General features: G+C 36.1%; 1 long non-coding RNA gene across 1 annotated transcript in view; it reads left to right on the forward strand.

The window, feature by feature from the left end:
- Positions 1 to 20,525, forward strand: part of LOC138847601 (uncharacterized) — a 56,878-nt gene that overhangs the window by 2,102 nt on the left and 34,251 nt on the right. Inside the window, exon 2 of the long non-coding RNA XR_011385480.1 lies at positions 13,598 to 13,676. This is a non-coding gene — a long non-coding RNA (uncharacterized lncRNA). The remainder of the gene's footprint in view (positions 1 to 13,597; positions 13,677 to 20,525) is intronic.

Consider the following 20,525-nt stretch of genomic DNA (forward strand, 5'->3'; position numbering starts at 1 on the left):
TTTATGAAGATCTCTTCTTCCAACCACACTTCTCATTCCCTTGAAAAATATCATGTTCTTCTCCTTTAAAAACAACCTAGAGGCAGAAATTGAGTGGGTAGCAATGGTAAAATTTTCTGTATTCAATGTGAAATCCATTATGAAATAGCATTGCTTAAGGAAACACTAAAGACTCCGTCCCTAACAACATATGTACCCGTACAGCTTCTCTTAGTAAGGTGAAATGTGTTTCCTTCATAGGTAACAGCTGCAGTATGTTGAAAAATCCCTATACTGTTGTACATTTGAACAAAACAGATCTTGCTAATTAAGAACTTACATTTGCATTATATTGCATAATGCAATTTGAAAGTGGTAATGGATATCAAAACAAATTAGCATTTATTCTAAATGCAAAGGACTCAGGAAGCTACAATATATTTTATCAGGATAGGTGAATTGTTTGTCCTTTAGTATAAATGTTAACAAGATTCAATAGGATGAGCAAAAAAAATTTACCTGAAAAATAGTACACATTGCAAGTGCTGTGATAGCTGAAAAGGCCACATTTGGACAGTAAATACCAGATGATTTAAACGCCTATCATTATTCAACTTTAGAAAACTGTTCTGAGACTTGGCTATATTTAACTGCAATAACTATGGAATGTTCTTTTTCATACAAGTATGGAAACAGAAATCTGAGAGCAAATGTAGCAAGAACACTGATGAATTACAAATAATAATAGTGCTAAGTTACTCTATTAACTAAAAGGAATGCTTTAAAATAAACCATTTTGCTGTTTAAAAAAACATTAAATGGACACTTATGAAATAAAACACAAGTAACAGCTTCCATGCTTTATGCTTCTTAGGCTTTTGAAGTAATTTTGAAACCCAATCCTTGAGCCCTGCAATCTCTTTTCCACTGCATATAACTACACATGACATCCATAGAGAGCAATAGGAAGCTAAGGGAAATTGTTAACTTACAAGTGGAAACAAGTAAATAAATAAATTCTACAAAGTGTCAGGAAGACTTCAGCACTATTTATGAATTAAAAGAAAAACAGAGGTGGTATTCTTCCTAAAATATATTAATGTAAATATTGTCAATTTTACAACAGCCTTGCCATGTTTCTCTAAATGTTCTATTGAAATTATTCTTGGCTTTGCAAAGGTATACCTGGAATCTTAGAACTACTCTGATATACTGTGTCTCCCTCAGTCAGTACAATTAAACAACTGTACCTGGAATATCAACAATATCTCAAATATCCTTAATTCCAAAGGCAGTCTTAGTCCTTAAAACCTATCAACCGGGCCCATGTTGTGTCATAGTGGATAAAGCAACCGCCTGTGACACCTGCATCCATTATGCGCAGCAGTTCGAGTCCCAGCTACCCCACTTCCAATCCAGCTCCCTGCTAATGGCCTAGAAAAAAAGCAGTGGGAGACTAGCCAAGTGTTTGGAACCCTTCAACCATGTGAGAGACCAGGATGAAACTCCTGGCTCCTAGCTTTGGCCTGGCCCATCACTGGCCGTTTCGGCCATCTGCAGAGTGAACCAGCAGATGGAGGATTTCTCTTTCTCTCTGTCTCTCCCTCTCTGTAACTTTGACTTTCAGATAAATAGATAAAAATCTTTAAAAAACAAACAACAACAAATACTATCAACCAAAAATAATTATAGCAGAAGCAAGTATTGGCCCCAGTAAGTGCTCTTTTACCTTCCTTGTATTTTGCATTTATTCTGACTTATCTTAATGCTATTTAGTCTTAATTTTGGTACCCAGATAACACCACAAATAACTCAATTTATTTTAATATTGAAGATTCATTTCTGTTCTGGCATTTTCACAGTTACAAACTTGCCATTTCTTTAAGTTCAATACAAGAAAGTTCTTAGGATGCTAATATATCTTCTGGGAAGAGACATTCCCAAAATCAAATAAATTTAAAAGATTCTTGATTGCACAAAGCTAAACTATTTGTTAAATTTCAGACTTCTCAATAAACTGAATTATGTTAAAATGAATTTTTACTTACCAAGGGAAAAGAGATATGGCATATAGAATTTCATAAACTTATTTGACAATGGAACCTTTTGTTTTATCATTATAATTTGAGAAATTTATCATAATTACCCATTTTTACAAATTTTAGAAGTTTAAAGAGGGGTTTCAGATCATAATCTAACCTATGCAAAATTAGCTCCTGAATGTCTCTTCTTATCGACATTGCCTGCGTGTATTATTTTATTTAGTCCTATAAATGAAAGAGGGCTTATTATACTATAAAAAAATAAAGTTCACAGAGACTAAATAATTTGCTGTAGCTAACACAGTGAGAGACAGACAAGGTTTGACCTTCCGCTACTCCACACTTACTTTTCTGCAAGAGAATTGGGAATCTTTTTAACTTCAAAAACCCAATAGATTTTCCAAAGATAAATACATAGAACCCAAATGTTCACAAGTATTAATATGTCAATTTGCAGCACAAGAATAACTCAATAAAGAAATGAGAAACTGTTCACATCAGTTGTGCCAGGCCAGGTGTATTAAATCCCCTGATTTTACTTTTTGCTGGTAATGTTCTTGTTTGATCTATGCTGCTCTTCTAACTCTCAAACCTGAGCTGATTCTGAATCTGTTATGTCTTTTATTAGGGAAAATTGCTTTACTAATGCCAAGTGGAGCCATTTAAAGGAGTAGATTTCATGCCTACACTTATTCCAGAATTAAAACAAAAGAAGTGTTATCCAATAGGGTACCAAAATAATGGTAAAACGTGAGACTGGTTTATCATTCCACTCAGCATATCAACTAAACTGACTATATATTTTCCCCAGACTTCTTCACAACACAGTTTGTAACCTTTTGTCTTTTTCAAAAACTTAGATGTCAAGTGTCAGTGTCTGAAAATCTGTGTCCTCTAGACATTGACAGATTTGTCACAGATTTTCATAAATTATTATTTATTGAAGAGTAACAAAAAGTAACATGCTATATTGAAGGATCTCCGAGGTTTCTGTCTCCTGATAAGTATTTATTCATACAGCTTGCTAGTACCACCCATATTGTGTAGCTATTATTTTGCTAGGCCACATATGCTAACATAATAGTAGCTCTGTTTTCTTTATTCATTTTTTTTGTGTGTATTCACTAATCTGGAAAAATCTCATCTTTCTCATCCACTGTCAAAGGTTAGGGGCCAGAAAAAACTCAACTGCCCACAGACAGCTACCAGGTAATAAAGATTGTGAAATAAAATATAAGAAGTTAATAAACACTAATAAACACTATGCTGAGAGAATTACTCCCATGGGCTGTACAAGTTCCATAACACCAACCAGAGCTTTGTCATAGAGACAGAAAGTTGATGAGAATCTTTGTATTTTTACCATGCTCAACTGTATCCGGGGAATGATAGTGCTGTCCCCATTCAGTATACACACACACACACACACACACCATTGAGGACCTTTTTTTTTTTCCCAAATGCTTTTAAAAGACAATTATCTTTTTAAAAAAATATAGACCTTGAGGCTAAAGCTGTGGCACACTCGGTTAATCCTCTGCCTTGGCACCAGCTTCCCATATGGGCACCGGGTTGCTCCTCTTCCAGTCCAGCTCTCCACTGCAGCCTGGGAGTGCTGTGTAGGATGGCCCAAGTGCTTGGGTCCTGCACCCGCATGGGAGACCAGGAGGAAGCACCTGGCTCCTGGCTTCGGATTGGCGCAGCGCCAGCTGTGGTGGCCATTTGGGGGGTAACCAATGGAAGGAAGACCTTTCTTTCTGTGTCTGTCACTGTCTAAAACTCTACCTGTCAAAAAAAAGTCAGCTAACTTTTCTGAACTTTCACTGCCTCATCTGTAACATGACATTATGAACCCAATCTGCCTTAGTCTGATGAGAGTTAATTAATATAATGTTTGCCAACACATAGCACTGTGTCTTTCTTGCAGATTATTACTTCTTTCAGCTCCTAAACATAACAAACTTCCACATATTAAAAAAGTAAAGCATGTAGACTAAATGTTTCCTACCTAAGTCTAAGAATTATGGGTAGAAGAAGACATTTGGGTTAATTTTTTCTCTGCTTATTTTTAATTACTTTAAAAGATAGAACTATTGAAAAAATAAATCCATGAATTATTCCTCCTCTTGGTACACTTTACATATTTTTGTATTATCATTTCTTCTATTATGAGTTTTAAAAAATGTATAAACAATCTCTGTAAAGAGGATCATTATAAAATACATTTCTTTTTTTATAGAATCTGATTTGCCAGACTGTAGTTTAGAATCTCATCTTCTGTACTTTAGACCCCAAAGGAGTGGACATTATTATTTTTCAACAAAATTTCTACTTATCTAACATGAAGGTACCTCAGAAAGTTGTTGAAAAATAGTATTAAAATATAAACTTCCTTTGGGGCAATAGAATGTTGAAAGTAATACATAATTTTTCATGATACATGTTTTTTATAAAGTTTTTGAAGATTCCCCCGTTTAAGACATCAATATCATTATTTTATCTAAATAAAATTTGTGTTTTTAGAAACTTATTGACTTAAAAAACTAGTATTCATTTAAGATTATGTTGCCCTTAAAGTGACATATGCTGTTTTTAAAAGGAAAGTCAGATTTGACAAGTGTGATGCAATTATAACTAAGATCACATTAGTATGATAAATTATATGTAAATGAGTTCAATCTCAATCACTCAGTAACTATTCAGAAAGATATAGTGTCTACTAGATCTACCATTATTTGACTTTTCTTGGAATATTCACTGTTCAAAATATATAACTTTTGTTATTGGATCCTATTTGTACATCCTTATAGTAAAACTAAGGTAAAAAGTGTTCAAGGAATGACCTCTAGCTAACTTTCTCTCCCACGGTGTTAAAGTTGTTGTGCATTTTACTCCCATTTATAGCTAAAGCTATTCTATACAATTTCATTTTTATTATCTTTATGGATGAAGGATTATCCAGAATACCAAAACTATAGGATCCGAGTACTCAGTGCAGTGACAAAAAATTCCAAATGGGCCATGTAATGATGACTCCTTTCATATATCTGCCTGTATTTCAAGGGATGTGAGTTTTCTGAGCCTTGAAGGGAGAAGTGTCTTTTTGATAGCCACTTTGATTTTCTCCTTGAGACTGTCTTCTACGTGGCAGGGCATTCCTGTATGGGGGCCATTGTCCTATGAAGGAGTTTTCCATTCATACCCTTCCTTGCAGACATAAAGAGCAATTCTGGATAAAAGTACAGGAAATGTTATTCTCCAGTTTAAAATTTGGTGAATGAATAGATGTGTGCTGGCTGTCTAGATATGTCTACCCAAGTGAAAGACTTATATGAAAGGTTGAATATCTTTAAGTTAATCACTAACATTTAATGTTCATATTAAAGACAAGAACTTCTCATTAGTTAAAAAGTGTCAAAGGCAATCATATATTTTAAAAGATAATTTTTAATTAATTTATTTTTAAAGATTAATTTATTTATTTTAAAGTCAGAATTACACAGAGAGAGGAGAGGGAGAGAGAGAGAGAGGGAGAGAGAGGTCTTCCATCTGATGGTACATTTCCCAGTTGGCCGCAATGGCCAGAGCTGTGCCAATCCGAAACCAGGAGCCAGGAGCTTCTTCCAGGTCTCCCACGTGGGTGCAGGGGCCCAACAACTTGGGCCATCCTCTGCTGCTTTCCCAGGCCGTAACAGAGAGCTGGATCTGAAGTTGAGCAGCTGGGTCTCCAACCGGTGCCCATGTGGGATGCCGGCGCGGTGTTAACCCGATGTGGGATGCTGGTGCCATGTGGGATGCCGGCCACAGTGTTGACCCGCTGTGCCACAGCGCTGACCCCTATTTTTTTTCTTTCCTTTTTTAAAAAGATTTATTTATTTATTTATTTGAAAGGCCGAGTTACAGAGAGGCAGAGGCAGAGAGAGGTCTTCCATCCACTGGTTCACTCCCCAGTTGGCCACAATGTCTGGAGCTGTGCTGATTGGAAGCCAGGAGCCAGGAGGGTCCCAAGGACTTGTGCCATCTTCTACTGCTTTCCCAGGCCATAGCGAGAGCTGGATCGGAAGTGGAGCAGCCAGGACATGAACCAGCACCCACATGGGATGCAGGTGCTGCAGGTGCAGGCTGTGCCACTTTGCCACAGCGCTGGCCCCATAAAGTCTTCTTTAACTAGCTACTTCCTCTCCTTTTTTTTTTTTTTTTTTTTTTTTTTTTTTTTTTTGACAGGCAGAGTGGACAGTGAGAGAGAGAGAGAGAAAGGTCTTCCTTTATCGTTGGTTCACTCCCCAATGGCCGCTGCAGCTGATCCGAAGACAGGAGCCAGGTGCTTCTGGTCTCCCATGCGGGTGCAGGGCCCAAGCACTTGGCCACCCTCCACTGCACTCCCGGGCCACAGCAGAGAGCTGGCCTGGAAGAGGGGCAACCGGGACAGAATCCGGCGCCCCGACCGGGACTAGAACCGGGTGTGCTGGCGCCGCAGGCGGACGATTAGCCTAGTGAGCCGTGGCGCCAGCCTTTCCTCTCCTTCTGTAAGCCCTAAAATCCTAAAACCTCTCACACTACTACTCTGCATCACATCTAAATTCTCTCTCACATGAATACAAAATCTCTGCTCTAGCCATCTCCAGTGATATATTTGGCAGTGCTAGCAAAGAAATCTCAAGGACTGTGGCAAGTCCTGAGCAACTTCACTCCAAAGAATGCTCATGCCTAACCTAAAATAGAATTTTTTTTTTTAAAGATGGAGTGTCTTGCTGCAAAACAAGTTGAATTTGGTGAACACAGTGGGAATTGCATAAGGAGATAATTTTGTATATTATTTCCAGAGTAGCAAAGGAATGGCAAAAATTTGTGGTTAAATGGATTTTAGCTCAAAAGGTAAATGTGTTTGGGTCTCTTTACAGCTCATTATGAAGTATTATTACATAAGGCGTCTCCAATTCATTAGAGATTCTGCCTTTATCATTTATTAAGACTAGTGGCAAGAACAGACTAGCCTGGAGGGGAAGAACGGATAAAGGAGAAACAAATGACTTTCTATTATAGTCATGCATACAATTTGTAAATTACACATAACTCTCAAGTAGGTTTTTGTCCTCATTCAAATAATTACCTACTTTGGGTAACTACCTTTTTTCAATCAATCATTTTTCTTTCCTTACCAGTGACTGAAAACTCCACATTAAGCACATCTGTTCTTGGAGTATATCTGGAAAAAACGTAATTTTTATTTTTAGAGTTCCTAGGAAGCTGCATTACATCATGTACCACACAGACAAAAGCACTCCAAAATCACACACACACAAAAGCAATGCACTTATCCTTGTCATGCTTCCCATCCACATCCTAATGTTTGATGTCATAATTTTACTTTGGAAAAGTGAAATAATAGACCAGAAACAAATTAGTATATTTCACTCTATCCATTTTTTTTAAACTTTTATTTAATGAATATAAATTTCCAAAGTACGACTTATGGATTACAATGGCTTCCCCCCCATACCGTCCCTCCCACCCACAACCCTCCCCTTTCCCACTCCCTCTCCCCTTCCATTCACATCACGATTCATTTTCGTTTATCTTAATATACAGAAGATCAGCTTAGTATACATTAAGTAAGGATTTCAACAGTTTGCTCCCACACAGAAACATAAAGTGAAAAATAATAGATGATTTTTTTTTAAATGATGATGAAATCAGAGCAGACCTATTGTCATGTTTAATCCCAGTGAGAGTCAAGTTGGGAGTTGATAATTTCTTTTTTTTTTTTTTTTTTTTTACAGAGGATCAGTTTAGTATGCATTAAGTAAAGATTTCAACAGTTTGCACCCCCATCACTCTATCCATTTTTAGGAATAGAAAACTTTGTTTTTGGATTCCAAGAACTTCAAGGATTTCAAGAATATATGAAGTTAAATTAAGGTAAACTGACTGCAAATAATCTTTTCAACCATTATATTCAGTTTATTAAATTGTTATTGAATGCCTGTCACATATCAGGATTTGCGTACCAAGGTGAAAAGAACTGCCTCTGTCCGCCAAGATCTCTTGTTTTGGTGTAAACCAGAAGGGACTATGATATAATAAATATTATTCTAATTCACTCTGAATGGACGTGCCCTTGAACATCTTTAAAATTTACCAAAATTCTCACTTTTGTTAAATATTATGAAATACTATAGTTGAAGGCAGTAGTGGTAGGCTTCCATGGCACATTTTCAAGGAAATTAAGAAAATCAGAACATTGCCTTCCATCAAATGGTAAGGTCAACAACTTGTATGTCCTTTTGGAGATGACACAGTCCAAAACTTTGATATTACTCCAGCATACAAAGTCAAAGCTTAATGTGTGCCAGGCATATTTGGAAAGGACATTAACAGGAAATGTTCAATAAAATAAGAAATTAAATCATTTGGACGGGCCAGACATTTAAATAACTCACATAAGCAAAAGATAGAAAATGAAAGAAGACACCAAAATAATAAATATATTCTCAAATTTGATGTCCAAATTATGAAATATCTAAAAATGGTGAAATGACAAGGAAGAGAAGTTCGTGCTGTTTTTAGGAATGGGAACATTTTATAGGTGTTAAGGACTTGGCTTCCCAAGTAGAACTGAAAGTGAAATATGATAATTGTCTTTTGTGCTTGTATATATGTATCAAGTGATAGAGAAACAGCAACAACCAGAAAATCACAACTTATCTCAGGAAATACTAGCAGCTGGCAATAGTATAAGTAGTATAAGTAGGTCTAATTTTACACTATTACTTACTTTTAAGAGACACATCCAAAAGGTACCAGAACTTTTAAATAGGTTGGGAAAATTATTTCAAGAAAGAGAGGAATCTTACTGAAATTATTTTACCAAGATTGAAAAGTAGATTCCTTTATATTTTATCTGTTTTAATAAGTTAAAACGATCTTTAGCTGTACTTCATATAGCCATTTATCCTTGAGATTCCTTCCTCTATCTGACAGTGATGCCTTCTAATTGTTGCTTATGGATGTCAACAGATTTTACATCTTTTTGTTTGTTTGTTTGCCCTGATTCTTGTTTTATATAATGGCATTTCATTTGGACTTTTCCTCAGCCCACCACCAATACCAGTTCTTATAGAATTCCTACTTTCGTGTTTGAGCATATATTTCATTGGGACTCCGGTAGTCAAGATTTGCCAATACTCTTCTCCCTTTCATTACTTTATTGCATAAATAAACCCTTATATGGCTCCTTCTTGCACTCTTTTCCAATAAGGAAGAAAGTTAGAAGGAAAACCAAGAAAGTAGTGAAACATTCACTGTTCAGTATCATACACTAAAGTCCCCTGTTGCTATTCCATCTACTTGAAGTTTAATTTTTCCTTAAATAAATTATTTGGAAAGAAAAAGAACATATTTTACTGCTGCTGCTGCTGTACTATTATTTGACTGATTTTCAGTTTATTAGTCATTCATCTGGGATTGGTGCCTGTATATTTTCCAAAAGGTTGAATATGGAAAATTATTTCTTTTGCCATATTGAGTCTTAGCTCAGAATTATATCATTGTTACATATCTGAGAAGCTTTACAGATATTTTCTTATTAATGCTCACAACACTCTTGTAGATTGTAAGAAAGACATCAAATTAACACTACTTATTGTACAAGAAACAAACTAAAGCTAACTCTATTAATATACATTAGCTGATAAAATAGGAGCTAAGAAAAAAAGCAAAAAAAAAGCTGCACAGTTTAAAATTAAAAAAAAAAACCACTTTGATTTTTTTGGTTTTGACACACAAAAATTTTCTTCTACAACTTTCTAAGGCAGGTAGCTGTAATATATTCATGGAAGAACAGAAGAATGGTTTTGCAAAAGAAAAGAGACTGGAACTTACTGTTACTGCCAGGGTAAAGGGCAGTGACTGGGGCACTGCTGACAGGATCGGCAGGTAATCAGAGATGATCAGAACTCTTGTTTCCCTTCCACCATTACAGCCTCACTTTAGAATCCACGTTGACAAAAACTAACACTGAGAAAAATACCTTGTGCAGAGTCCCAGAGGCAGCCTGAGAGAACAGTGTATAAAAATGTTGATTAGGAGGTGAAAAACCACAGTTTAATAACCAGCACAGTACTCTTTGGCTACTTAGTATCCATAACTATCTTCCTACATGTTTAACTTTTATACAACAAACTCTGTGCTTTTGATCTCTCCTTGAAATGAAGATGATTTCCTCTTTTCCACAACACAAAGTCCCCAAAATCATGACATCCAGCTTTTGTACTCCTTTAGTTCCATTTAGACATTTTATGATTTAAAGTCTAAACTGTAAAGATAACTACCAACAAAAACCTTTACATAAAGTCACAAAATGGGGAAAAGGAGAGATGTGGATGTGTATGTGCATACACACATCCATATCTCATGCATTCACAGTACAATCATTTCACACACACATACAATGATATTTCACAACATTCATGAACAATGGAATTAAAATAAGCAGATTTTGGTGTAAACCTCTTTTGAAATCCATGCATACTTTTTATAATACATTTCCCGTGAATGTTTTGAAAGAATGCATGTATGTTGTATGTATACTTGTATATTTAGACATATATATTATATAAATTATATGTAAATGAATATAATTTAGACAAAATTTCTTAAATTGTATGTATTTATTTTATAGAAAACTGTTGCTATATGTGTCCATGTGTATATATGCACGTATGTGTCCAATAATCAAGGAAGCAAATAGCCATAGCAGCTATGGTCCTTTTCTTTCACAAAGGTTTAAATAATAATTTTAACTACCTGCTTCCACTACCTTTTCCATGTTTCCTTTGCCCTAAACCAGGACTCGCCTCGTAGGTGTTCTTTCTCTGACACACTGACCTTTATAAAAGACCTGAAGTTTTAGTCCTGCTTCCTCCCTTCCTTGAGTTGGTTTTCCATTCATCTTTTCTCTTGGTCATAGAAGTACTAAGAAGCAGCTAGAGAGTCCTAAATAAGCAATACCCAACATAATTGTTTCCACTTGTGTAGTAGCAACAAAAATTGTCCTTAGGGGCTGGCATTATGGAATAGTGGGATAACCCACTATTGTGATGGGGGCATCCCATATTAGAGTGTTTGTTCAAATCCTGGCTGCTACTTTTTAAAAAAATATTTATTTATTTATTTGAAAGTTAGAGTTACAAAGGGAGAGCAGGAGAGGCAGAGAGAGAGAGAGAGGTCTTCCATCTGCTGGTTCACTCCCCAGTTGGCAGCAATTGCCAGAGCTGGGCCGATCTGAAGGCAGGAGCCAGGAGCTTCTTCCGGGTCCCCCACATGGGTATAGGGGCCCAAGGACTTGCGCCATCTTCCACTGTTTTCCAAGGCTGTAGCAGAGAGCTGGATCTGAAGTGGAGCAGCCGGGACTCAAACTGGTGCTTATATGGGATGCCAACACTGCAGGTGACGGCCTTGCCTGCTACTCCACAGCGCCAGCCCTGGCTGCTACATTGCTGATCCAGGTCCCTGTTAATGCAGCTGGAAAAGCAGCAGAAGATGGCCCAAGTATTTGGGCCCCTCCAACCGTGTGGGAGGCTCAGGTGGAGTTCCTGGTTGCTGACTTCAGACTGACCCAACCCATCTCTCTCTCTCCACTCAATCAATTAAACAAATAAAAAAAACTTCCAAAATTGTCCTTGATAATAAAGATTAATCTTCTGAAATTGTAAACCAAGAGGTGACAAGTGACTTTCGTAGGCTCATTTTCTCGTAATGTTATAGTGTTTTAAATTATAACTCGTATTGATGCCAAGCTTCCAGATCTCTCTGAGTGTTGAGGCCACAGGATGTGTCATGGATAGGAGTACAGTGCATGTTGGACTACGAAGCCTGGTGGGAAAAGTGGAGAACTCATGGATCGATTTTGGTGACATTTTTAAATTAAAATTTAAAGTCATTATAGTAATTTGGAAGATTTCATTTGTAATGATAATAAACTAGATTTGTGTTTAGTTGATCATGTGAGAGTAGATGATTTTGAAAATTCAATAACCTGATAAATTTAAGGGAACTACACTAACCTTGCACAAATTCAATGCTTTTGGCCCAGAAAAGTTTTCTTATCCTTCCCCTTTTCTTTCTTTACACAAGCTTCATACATTATCCTGTATTTCTCTCATCCTTATCATTTCTGCCATACATCATAGCCCCTAAGGGGCTCCTTTACAATAAACATGATTGTAGAATGCCATTTATCAGCTTTTTTTTTATCTTCCCAAACATGTTACTGAAAGTGTTTTCCTCTCAATCACAAGGAAAAAATATTAAGGTGAACAGAAATGTCATTGCTTTATTTACTCAACAAATAACTTTTGTGCACGTAGTTTATTTCAGGAACTGTGTTATATACTAAGATTTCAACAGTGGGCCTAAAAAGTCCAACCTTCTTGGAGATTGCAGTTGGAGGAAATCCTGTGCTGTTGGTTATAAAGAATTCAAGCATTTTTTTAAAGATTTCTTTATTTTACTTGAAAGTCAGAGTTACACAGAGAGAGGAGAGGCAGAGAGAGACAGAGGTCTTCCATCCAATGGTTCACTCCCCAGTTGGCTGCAATGGCCCAAGCTGTGCAAATCCAAGCCAGGAGCCAGGAGCTTCTTCAGGGTCTCCCACGCAGGTGCAGGGGCCCAAGGGCTCAGGCCATCTTCTACTGCTTTTCCAGGACACAGGAGAGAGCTGGATTGGAAGTGGAGCAGCCAGGTCTCGAACCAGTGCCCATATGAGATGCCAGTGCTTCAGGCCAGGGCATTAACCCACTGCGCCACAGCGCCGGACCCCTCAAGCAACTTTTAAACCAGGGATGGTCCTTGGGCCATATAAGCCAGTGAAATCATTTGGTCTGGCTCTGCCAAAGCAACTACAGGCTGGACTCGAAAGTGCAGTAAATATATAGCAGGCTAATTTTTAACTTGATAATGTTGTATGAACCACGAATGATATTAATATCAAAATGGCCCTTGGCAGAAAAAAAGGTTCCCACCCCATTTTAAAGTTATTAGAGTCAATATTCCTTGTATACAGTTGTTACTGTCTTGCTAAACTAGAATAGGGTACTTGACTTCTAAGCAAAATACTGCCAATCCCAGCCTGATATTAAGGGAGCCAATTTTATAATAGAACTATTCTAAAAAAAAAAAAAAAAACGAAACTGAGAAGTGTGGTCATATGTTATTGGTTATTAAGCTTAACTGCTTCGATTCAGGTCCAAGGTAGAGTCAGGTTTGCACCATCATTATATTTGAGAAGTTCAGACAAAATTTGTTTATAGAAATTTCAATCTCTTTCAGTATTATCTCTCCGGTTATATCCCTCTTCCGTATCTGATTTATACTTTTGTGACCTTAGGGCAAGTGGCTACCTGTATGGTTTCCATTCGCAAAGTCTTCCCTGAAAAGTCTCCAAATTGGAGGTGTCTTAGCTTCTTCCCAGTTTCTGGCCTCTGTCTTCAATGATTTTCCTAAAATAATAAAAAATTTTACCAACCTTACTCCAAGACTGATTGTAAAAATTGCCATTCTTTCACTGATTGTTTCAGGTAACTGAAGCTTCATCCATGGACCTGATTTCTCCTCATCTCTGACTCTTTAGTAATCCTTGAACTTGCATCTAGTCAGGTACTGTATTACATGGTGTTTATATATGAATCTACCTAATTGTGACCAACAGCCTGATGAAAAATATAATTTTATTATCTTAATTTCTAGAACAATGAAGTAAGATCCAGAGAGCGTGAGGTTAGTAGTACAAAGTCATAAATAGGCTGTGTGATCCTAGTGGTTGGTATAGTGTTTCAAGGTCTTGCTTTTTTTTCTTTTTTTTATTTGACAGGCAGAGTGGACATGAGATAGAGAGACAGAGAGAAAGGTCTTCCTTCCGTTGGTTCACTCCCCAAATGGCTGCTACGGCCAGTGCACTGCGCCAATCCGAAACCAGGAGCCAGACGCCGCTTCCTGGTCTCCCATGCGGGTGCAGGGCCCAAGCACTTGGGCCATCCTCCACTGCCTTCCCGGGCCACAGCAGAGAGCTGGACTGGAAGAGGAGCAACTGGGACAGAATCTGGCGCCCCAACCAGGACTAGAACCCAGGGTGCTGGCACCGCAGGAGGAGGATTAGCCAAGTGAGCTGCAGTGCCAGCCTCAAGGTCTTGGTTTTAACATCTTATAGGAAAGCTCACAGGTATAACATATGGATTCCTTATAAAAATCAAATGAGTACAAGACTACTGTGAGCCAATAGTGGGCATGGTTGACACAAATGCAAATAGGTTTTATCAGTAGAAATTCAAAGTTTTTAATAAATAAAACGATAGTTTTTATTCTCTTTTCTGTTGGTCACAACGTATCAAGAGTAAAGTATGGAGTTCCAGGTGCCACATTTCACACAAAGTATCTAGGATGAACCTTTTAGGATCTAGAAACAGTGTATGACGAGAAAACATTAATGAGACTGAAGGTGTTTCACTTTCAAAATAGAAGATTAACCTTTCTGAGTAATTTAGAGTGATATTTTACAAAAAAAGACATTAAACTTTTATATATTTGCAGAAGGTAGCACAATGCACATTAGATGCATGGTAGTGATAGAGGAGGAAATATTTAAAATTGCATTAAGGTATAAACTTACAATTTCCAACAATGGATGGGAATTCCACTTTTGAAACATCACTTCTATAATGTGTTAAAGAAACAATTCAGTAGTAAGTTAGACACTTCTGGTGACATGCATTGATATATGACCGGCAGCTAGCTGATCGGCATTTAGCAAATGTCACTGCTCATGCACATTATTTCAAAAAAGTAGATTCTACACATTCCCAGTTTTCATTTAATTATTCAATGCTTGAATTTTGCATTACTGGGACACACATGACCACACTTTATGACTTCATTTTGCTGCACCTCTTGTTATGTACATCTGTTGCTCCTGCTGCCTGGAAGCCTTATCTATGCTTATCTATGTCTATGAAAGTTCTGGGGTTAATATTTCAAGCCGAAGCCAACATGCTGTTTTGTCAACAAAGCCTGTAATTGAACTATTCAGTCAATCATATTTCCTCAAAATAATATAAGTACTTCACCATCCTTTAGAGTCAATCATAACCACTACCTTTCTTTATCAAATTCTAGACTTCTAATGGGGCTCCTGTCTTTTCTGTTTGTTTTTACCTCCTCATTCCCTACTCAATGATATATAGATTATGTATATCCCCATACAAGGCAAAATCTAACTGCTTAGTATATGCCACTTGAATTAATTGAAATGGAGTAACAGATTTGGTAACAATGTTAAAGATAAGGTAATATGTGGTTCCTTCTTCATTAAAATATTTTACTAACACTAATTATAGATATTTATGGGGTACTTTCTCTTTTGTCTTTGTGATCCAAGTAGCAATTTTTAAATTTATTTTGATTTAACACTTTTTTATTTATTTGACAGGGTTAGACAGTGAGAGAGAGAGAGACAGAGAGAAAGGTCTTCCTTCCGTTGGTTCACCCCCCAAATGGCCACTATGGCCAGAGCTACGCTGATCCGAAGCCAGGAGCCAGATACTTCCTCCTGGTCTCCCATGCGGGTGCAGGGGCCCAAGCACTTGGGCCATCCTCCACTGCCTTCCCGGGCCACAGCAGAGAGCTGGACTGGAAGAGGAGCAACTAGGACTAGAACCCAGCACCCATATGGGATGCCAGTGCCACAGGCAGAAAATTAACCAAGTGAGCCACGGCACCGGAGAATTTAACACTTTTTAATATTTATATCATATTCATTTCATATGTAGATAAACTATACACATACACATATATACTATTTATCTTGAAAACAGAGATTAATATCATATTCATCACATTGATCATAAAGTGAGGAAAGAAAGGTATATTGTCATATACATCGTATATGTCACTGAATACAATATTTATAACTATCTATATACCAAATAATATGACATGTGCACAAACATGTTTATAGTTTCTTTCTGTATATTAACTTCCACATATGAAAGAAAACATGGGATATTTTGCTTTCTGTGTCTGACCTATTTTACTTAGCATAATGATATACTGTTCCACCCATTTTGTAGCAAATTTCAGGACTTCATTCTTATTTGTGGTTGAATAATATTCTATCATGTATACACCATATTTTATTTACCCAGTCATCATCTAATAAATGCCTGGCTTGATTGAATATCTTTTCTACTGTGAATTGTGCTCCAATAAACATGGGAGTGCAGACAACTCTTTCATATACTGACTTCATTTCATTTGACAAATAAGCCCATATTCTCCGAAGCAAAATAGCTGGGTCATATTATAGATCCATTTTTAGTTTTCTGAGGAATCTTCATATGTTTTTCCATTATGGCTCTACAAATTTGCGTTGCCACCAACAATGTATTAGAGTTCTCTTTTCTCCATAACCTCACCAGCATTTGTTATTTTTTTTTTTAATTTTTGGATAATAACTCTTGTAACTGGAGAGAGGGGCTACTTCATCGGGACTGACCTTATAAGTTCTTTCTCAACCAGAGCATTGTTGGTGTATAAGAATGCTATTGAATTTTTTGTGTATTGATTTTCTGAATTCTCTTCAGATAAGGTAATATGTGGTTTTGGCTAAGTGATCAGAGGCCTTGGATTCATATCCCCATTTGGGGTGAGAAGTTGATGGCTATTTGGGAAATTTTCTTTAGAAAACCCATTGAACATATATAATTAAAGGCCCAGTAGAAGATCTGGAAATAAAGGAAAAGAATTTGGGGCTGGTTTAGACTTTTGTACCAGAATGGCTCACTTCTATAAGCAGGGGCTTATTTGTCTTCACTTGAATTTGTTTTTCAGTGACCAGTGACCTTCCAGGAGTTTTTATCTTGTTTTTTATTTGCCAATCAGTGAGTGATTACAGCTTTCCATTCACAATATTAAATGAAGGTACCTCACAAAGCAAGTTACGCCTTGTTTCCTAGATAACTTAAAATAGTTATTAGTGAATAATGGTGATGATAGTAATGCACCAGTATTTTAAATGATTCATGTTTCTTCTCCAAACAAGTCCCATTGTAATTTTCTAGGAAAATTACTATAGAAGGTACCTTCTTGTAAATTCAATATACATTAATCATTTTTTCTTCAAATAATTTTTGATCAGCCAATATTATACAATCTTGTATAAAATTAAAAATAGGTAACAGTTTGGGAAATCTTTGTTTCTGCATTTCTTTCAAAGTATTTTTGGCTTACTCTTTTGGTTTCATCTCAGTGCTTTTGTTGTGTCATCTATTTCAAGCTTATGATAATCATCAAAGTGAGACCATCTGGAAAGATTATCAAATATTGTAGGTAGGGCAGGAAAGTTAAGGTCATGAATTAGTATCATCTATTCATTTGTGATTACATCTTTATTTAGATAAATCACAACAACTTTATTTAGCAAAATAATTTTACATTAGTTCTATCATGAAGATCAAAATATTCTTTTTGATATTTCAAAAAAATTATATTTCCATTTCTATTTCCTACTCACCATTGCCCTTAAACACTAAAGGCATTTGGCAATCCCAGTCCACTGTTAAAGTCCCACAATTTCTGCAGAGTTTTCTCAGAATGCTTAGAGAAGAGCCAACCTTTTACCCTTTCAAGCTTCATTTGGTCATAGAATTTCCTCACATATTTCACAATCTACCTAACCATGTACTTTCCAAAAAGGCTGTTAGATGTTGCTCTTTTTGTATTCCTTTCAAATGCTACATGTATTCATTTTATGCTTTGGTTACTTTTTTTAGCACTTTTAATTCTTTTTTGTTGTTGTTGTTTTCTGGCAGAGATTGCTAGGTTGCAAGAAGCAATCTATCTGATTCATTTTGTATAAAACCATACAAAATTAGACTCCCAATAATTTTAAATGATGTATACATCCTTTGAAAAGGAAAACAGTAACTATGCTTCTTTAAATTTAGTATCTATCCGTGGATACAAGAGGTATGCTTCATCATGTTATAATGGATTTTGTAAAAGCAGTTTCAGTTTCACAGCAGCAAAACTGATTGGAAAGTGCAAAGATTTCCAAAATACCCTCTTATTCCACATATGCATAGCCTCTCCATTATCAACATTCTTTCCCAGAGTGGTAAATTTGTTACAGTTGACGAACCTACACTGAGACATCATTATCACCCAGAGTCAATTGCTTACATAGAATTCACTATTGATGTTGTACATTCTGTGAGTTTGGATGAATGTGTATTGCCACATGTATCCACCATTATAGGATTATGCAGAGTAGTTTCACTGCTCTAAAAATGCTCTGAGTTCTTTCACTGTGTGTTTTCAAAACAAAAAGGGAAAATTCTTTGTTGATTTATTGCATTGTTTACTGTATGGCTGCTTTAATACTAAAAAGCCTGTGCTTTTAATAGTACAGATGTCTCAGCAGTACAATAATGTAATATAGTTATATGAAGTATAAAAAGATTCTGGCCCAAATATAGAGATAAATATAGGTATAGACACAGATATGAGTGCAGGTAAAGATATAGATACAGGTATACCTATAGATGCAAATATAGATTTATATGAAGTGTGTCAAACAGTTTTTGAAAATGGAATAAATGATTATGCAAATTTCCCATGAACATCCTGTGGCCGCTTCATGTGTGTATGTTACCTTTGAATAGTTATGCCCAGATGTACTGCAATATGTACACTGATGTTATGACTACTCATGCAAATAGTATCTGGCACAGGTGCACAGGTGCATGGAGATTTTTTAGTGAATATTACCAGAGAGTTGTGCACTTAAAATCACTGCACTGTAAAGCTTTAAATATACATAGATGGCTAAAATAAACCTAGCACCTCAATTTCAGTGTGTTGTGATAATCCATGCCAGCAAGGAAAACAAAGTTTTTAAAAAGTTCCCTTTCATGTGTTCCGATTGAAACCTACTGGCACCTTCAAATTTGACTAACTATTTAAGTACAGCTTTTTCCATCACAGCTGGTTGCCTGTGAATGGGAAATATTTAAATACACTGCTAAATTTTCTAAATGGAATTTTTAGAAATTCCACATTACGCATCTGCATATGCAATTTCTGCTAAATCATAATACAGAGCAGTAGTAATATATTTCTTACATTGCTAATTACTTTATTAGCTAATTAGTATTAAAACAGATTGCTGGAAAACCTGATATGGTTCCTTAACTGCTGCTTACTGTTTAAAGAGTAAAACTGTTACCATGGGTAATGCACTGAGAGATTTTAAAATCTACTTGTAATAGCAATAATAATTATATATAAGTTGAAGTTAAAATCATATATCCTTACAAAATGGTGGTGGTATGGGTCCCACAAGCTTTATAAGAATAGAATGAGTGACTATACCATATAAGTTTCCTGTGATGAGTTTGATGAGCCTAGAGCAACCAGAAACTTTTAAGACAGATCAATGGTCAGATAGAGGCCAGTTTTTTTTTCTTTTTTTTTTTTTTAAATTACATTCCTCTCATTGCACCTAGAATAGTTCATTTAATAAGTACTGAACACAAATTTGCAAAATGAGTGAATGGGTTTGTAGAGTCTGTGGTCTATCCAGAGTTGGGGTAGAGTTCACAGGCTATTGTTCTCTATCCCCTTGAGAAACATGAGTTTTCATGTGGCTTGCAAGATTTCTACACAAACCAGAAATGAGGGCCACCATGTATCAAATATAGACTTTGTCCTTACTCAGCTAAAGATAGTGATAAAATGCATATCATCTTTTAAATAATGTAGTAGAGTCACTTAGGTAACAGATCCATACTTATATATCCATGCTGCATATATGCATACATTTATAATAAAAATTCTCATATTGATAATAGTGTATGGTTTCAAGAAACAAATATTCAAAATGTTCAGTATCTTCTGATCAGCACATATTAAATTTCTCAGCTATCTGAGTTTCTAGTGCCTTTTTCCTTTAAAGCTATCACATAACGGTTAATATAATGGAATGTAATTTTGTCATTATCCATATCTGGGATTTAATTTTGGATATTCTTTTTACCAGTTATGTGACCTGAGGCACAAAGCCTGTTTGGATTTTAATGATTTCATATATGAAATAAGATAATAATATCATCTTTGCTACAGTATTATTGTAATAATTAAGTGAAATCATATATGCAAAGCATCTACTCCATTATAGCTTTCATTGCATCTGCTTACGTGTCTTCACGTGATGCTGGGCAAGTTTTATAATCAAACATATCAATCTTTCGTGAGCATTGTTTTTGTCAAAATCACTGTAATATCTACTTACTTTTTTAATTTTAAAATTTGAATTTTTAAAATTTTAAAATTTACTTTCTATTTATTTGAAAGGGCTCAGAGACAGACATAAAGAAATCTCCCATTTGCTGGGTCATTCTCCAAATGTCTGCAACAACGAGGGCTGGGCCAAGATGAAGCCAAGAGCCCAGAACT

This window comes from Oryctolagus cuniculus, chromosome X (assembly GCF_964237555.1).
Source record: "Oryctolagus cuniculus chromosome X, mOryCun1.1, whole genome shotgun sequence".
Taxonomy (NCBI): Eukaryota; Metazoa; Chordata; class Mammalia; order Lagomorpha; family Leporidae; genus Oryctolagus; species Oryctolagus cuniculus.